Source organism: Oncorhynchus tshawytscha, unplaced genomic scaffold (assembly GCF_018296145.1).
Source record: "Oncorhynchus tshawytscha isolate Ot180627B unplaced genomic scaffold, Otsh_v2.0 Un_contig_5051_pilon_pilon, whole genome shotgun sequence".
NCBI classification, from domain to species: Eukaryota; Metazoa; Chordata; class Actinopteri; order Salmoniformes; family Salmonidae; genus Oncorhynchus; species Oncorhynchus tshawytscha.
Genome location: NW_024609478.1, coordinates 102,501 through 107,244, shown reverse-complemented (window position 1 = coordinate 107,244; position 4,744 = coordinate 102,501). Strand labels below are relative to the sequence as shown.

The 4,744-nt window shown below is 42.2% G+C and overlaps 2 long non-coding RNA genes across 7 annotated transcripts; both read left to right on the top strand.

The window, feature by feature from the left end:
* Positions 1-2,037: 2,037 nt before the first annotated feature.
* On the top strand, positions 2,038-4,454 carry LOC121844946. 6 transcript variants are annotated; one of them, XR_006082237.1, is made up of 4 exons: positions 2,038-3,255; positions 3,304-3,377; positions 3,423-3,472; positions 3,982-4,454. It is a non-coding gene; the product is annotated as an uncharacterized LOC121844946 (long non-coding RNA). The 6 variants fall into 6 exon arrangements; XR_006082233.1 differs by having other exon boundaries at positions 2,038-3,377; XR_006082236.1 differs by lacking the exon at positions 3,982-4,454 and having other exon boundaries at positions 3,304-3,353; positions 3,423-3,501.
* On the top strand, positions 3,524-3,860 carry LOC121844947. Its single transcript, XR_006082238.1, has 2 exons — positions 3,524-3,634; positions 3,749-3,860. It is a non-coding gene; the product is annotated as an uncharacterized LOC121844947 (long non-coding RNA).
* Positions 4,455-4,744: the final 290 nt, after the last annotated feature.

Here is a 4,744-nt window from a genome sequence, read left to right as displayed (position 1 = left end):
TCCAGTAGGTAAATGTTTCACAGTAAAGCTTCTGGAATGATCCTCTGGAACCAAGCCAGTCTTCGGTCTCCTGAATCAGATGCTTCTAGAATCAAAACGCTTCTAGAATGATTTATAGAACCATAATAAACATTCCAGAACACGTCAGTCAGTTATCAGATCTCACCTGAGGAATGGCTCTTCCTCTTTGCGTCACATTAAAACATGGTATAACGAGCCAAAGACTATCTTTAAAATCTTTAAAAAAAAAAAAAAGTAAAAACACAACCATGTTTTCAATCTATTTTTCAAAGGATACCGAATCTCTTCTTAAATCGCTAAGATCTCTCTGTGATCTGAGGTATGACAATAACAAGTTGAGCCAAGATCCTAGTAAGACACCTGTCAAACCAGCACAACAGGTTCAACTCCAAAACTCAACTGGTAACAGACATGTTAACGTGCTGAGCGGAGGCACTTCCTGCTACGTAAACATGTGGTAGACGAGAGGTTTAGGGAAACCTTTGACAAGAGAAACTTATTGGGGGAACCCGTCGGATAAGGTTCTTACTTTGTCTGCTACGTCGGACCCTCGCAGTAAAAAAAAAAAAAAGACATTTCAATCATGACAACAAAATGTAAAACACAAAAATGGACAACAAGATTTATTTGATTAGGATTTATTTGTTTCATTTCTACCAAAAGGGAAACTAGAAAATAGGTTCAAAAATTACAAATACAAAAACAAAACCATCATCAAAATATTTAAAAACAAGCAAAAGAAATCACACAGCATTGATGCGGGGCATTTTGTAAGTTCTGCCCTTTTGTTTAAAAAAATAATAAAAGAGCAAATGAAATCAGAATGTTATTTACAGGTATTTACATTAAGGCATTTCAGTTACACAGAATAAAATGGCCGATCTGAGAAAAGATGGATTCCCTCTTGTCCAAGTATCATTAAAATAAATATTAGGAAGACTTCTCATTATAGTATCAGCTAGTATCCATTGGCAGCCTATTTCTCTACTACAGTACACTACTACAGACCCGGGACTAAAGTAGTGCACTATATAGGGAATAGGGTTCTATAGGGCTCTGGTCTAAAGTAGTGTACTATATAGGGAATAGAGTTCTGGTCTAAAGTAGTGCACTATATATAGGGAATAGGGTTCTATATGGCCCTGGTCTAAAGTAGTGTACTATATATAGGGAATAGGGTTCTATAGTGCACTATATAGGGAATAGGGTTCTATGGGGCCCTGGTCTAAAGTAGTGCACTATATAGGGAATAGGGTTCTATAGTGCACTTTATAGGGAATAGGGTTCTATAGGGCCCTGGTCTAAAGTAGTGCACTATATAGGGAATAGGGTTCTATAGGGCTCTAGTCTAAAGTAGTGCACTATATAGGGAATAGGGTTCTATAGGGTCCTGGTCTAAAGTAGTGCACTATATATAGGGAATAGGGTTCTATAGGGCCCTGGTCTAAAGTAGTGCACTATATAGGGAATAGGGTTCTATTGGGCCCTGGTCTAAAGTAGTGCACTATATAGGGAATAGGGTTCTGGTCTAAAGTAGTGCACTATATAGGGTGACATTTGGGACATATACAAATTGATCAGTACCAAAAAAGTACCTTTTTTAGGTGGAGCTCAGAAGACCCCAGAGATACTTAGGATGAAACGACGTGACAGAAAGCTCCAGGATGTTAGTTGACAGGAAGCTCCAGGATGTTAGTTGACAGGAAGCTCCAGGATGTTAGTTGACAGGAAGCTCCAGGATGTTAGTTGACAGGAAGCTCCAGGATGTTAGTTGACAGGAAGCTCCAGGATGTTAGTTGACATGAATACTAGTCAATGTGGTCTTCTGTATTACATTCAATAATAGGATGTCCCACCACTCTGCCCAGAGTAGGAGAAAACATTTCACTTCCTTTTGTTAGAAAATAAATTTTTACCGAGACACACATATGATTCTTCACGTTCTGAATCATTCAGTAGGGGGGAGGTCTCTGAAATAAAATTAGCTTATTTACAAAAAAAAAAAAAGTGATTTTGTAACCTAATACATTCGATAATAAAGCACCGAACTCCGTTGACCGAACGGTTTTACCGCCAAAAACCTTTTGAGGGTTTGACATTTGTCGTTGTCGTCTCCAAAGTCGCAAAAGGCTAAATGAAAATGTAAAAGTTTGGTGTTTGCTCAGTGCTCTGTTGACAAGTTAGAGAAACACGTGTTGGTGTTTTTGTTGTGACAGGAAGTCTTTGGAAAAAGAACAGGAACTTGTCATTAAGATGAAACGAGTTAAACAAATACTACACGTCATGTCTCAAAAACAATACCCATCTTAACTTCATATTGTTCTATGTTCTCTGGATTAGACAAGATGACGGATAAAAAAATTTTTTTTGTAAAACCTGGTAGATAATTATCCTAGGTGACACAAATGCTATTTTCTATATTTTTGACCACTTTTGTTCCTCTGCGCCTCCATTGATTTAGTCGCCCATATTTTGGCCATTCTAACAAGGATAAAAAACAGATCGAACTACGATAGAGACGTGGAGGTTTGGACTGATCGAGACGTGGAGGTTTGGACTACGATAGAGACGTGGAGGTTTGGACTACGATAGAGACGTGGAGGTTTGGACTACGATAGAGACGTGGAGGTTTGGACTACGATAGAGACGTGGAGGTTTGGACTACGATAGAGACGTGGAGGTTTGGACTACGATAGAGACGTGGAGGTTTGGACTGATAGAGACGTGGAGGTTTGGACTACGATAGAGACGTGGAGGTTTGGACTACGATAGAGACGTGGAGGTTTGGACTACGATAGAGACGTGGAGGTTTGGACTGATAGAGACGTGGAGGTTTGGACTGATAGAGACGTGGAGGTTTGGACTACGATAGAGACGTGGAGGTTTGGACTACGATAGAGACGTGGAGGTTTGGACTGATAGAGACGTGGAGGTTTGGACTACGATAGAGACGTGGAGGTTTGGACTGATAGAGACGTGGAGGTTTGGACTACGATAGAGACGTGGAGGTTTGGACTACGATAGAGACGTGGAGGTTTGGACTGATAGAGACGTGGAGGTTTGGACTACGATAGAGACGTGGAGGTTTGGACTGATAGAGATGTGGAGGTTTGGACTACGATAGAGACGTGGAGGTTTGGACTGATCGAGACGTGGAGGTTTGGACTACGATAGAGACGTGGAGGTTTGGACTGATAGAGACGTGGAGGTTTGGACTACGATAGAGACGTGGAGGTTTGGACTGATCGAGACGTGGAGGTTTGGACTGATCGAGACGTGGAGGTTTGGACTGATCGAGACGTGGAGGTTTGGACTACGATAGAGACGTGGAGGTTTGGACTGATAGAGACGTGGAGGTTTGGACTACGACTAGACGTGGAGGTTTGGAGAGAGACGTGGAGGTTTGGACTACGATAGAGACGTGGAGGTTTGGACTGATCGAGACGTGGAGGTTTGGACTGCGATAGAGACGTGGAGGTTTGGACTGCGATAGAGACGTGGGTTTGGAGGTTTGGACTGCGATAGAGACGTGGAGGTTTGGACTGCGATAGAGACGTGGAGGTTTGGACTGCGATAGAGACGTGGAGGTTTGGACTACGATAGAGACGTGGAGGTTTGGACTGATTTGGACTGAGAGACGTGGAGGTTTGGACTGCGATAGAGACATGGAGGTTTGGACAACGATAGAGACACGGAGGTTTGGACATTTTACGATAGAGACGCGGAGGTTTGGACTACGATAGAGACGCGGAGGTTTGGACTACGATAGAGACGCAGAGGTTTGGACAACGATAGAGACACGGAGGTTTGGACTATCGGTTTTCCTAGAGGAGTATCATCTACACAATTAACATTTTACCCATTGGTCAAAAGACGTGTTTTTGATTGGACACCCGATATTAAAATGATAAAAGAATCACAGAGAGAGAGAGAGAGAGACAGAGAGAGAGAGAGACAGAGAGAGAGAGAGAGAGAGACAGAGAGAGACAGAGACAGAGAGAGACAGAGACAGAGATAAATCCTATGCACCCGTGTGTAAAGACATCTGTATAAATTATACGGCTGTCGCTCATCTCCCAGTCTTCACCTCATCTACTACTTAGATTTAAATAATGATCACATTTTTGATGGCCTCTCCCTCGATCTAGAGAGAAGCCTATAACTCGTCAGTATTACAGTTCTCCATATAGTATAGAGAGAGAGACTGTTCTCCATAGAGTATAGAGAGAGAGAGAGAGAGAGACTGTTCTCCATATAGTATAGAGACATCTATTCCAGTGTTTCAGGAAGTACCAGATGTCATCGTCCAATTGAAACCCTTTAAGTGAAAAGGATAAACAGTCCTGTTAGTGCAGCGAACCGCAGAACATAAGACATCCAGCAGAACCGGGCCCCCTTTGAGAACATGAAAAGGTGACTACCATAATAACACAGAACATAAGACAACCATCACAGATCAATAACAGTTACAGCCCCCCGCCCCAGATAATACGTTATACTGTAGTCTAAACCAGGGCCCCCCAGATAATAAGTTATACTGTAGTCTAAACCAGGCCCCCCAGATAATAAGTTATACTGTAGTCTAAACCAGGGCCCCCCCCCCAGATAATAAGTTATACTGTAGTCTAAACCAGCCCCCCAGATAATAAGTTATACTGTAGTCTAAACCAGGCCCCCCAGTAATAAGTTATACTGTAGTCTAAACCAGCCCCCCCCAGTTATA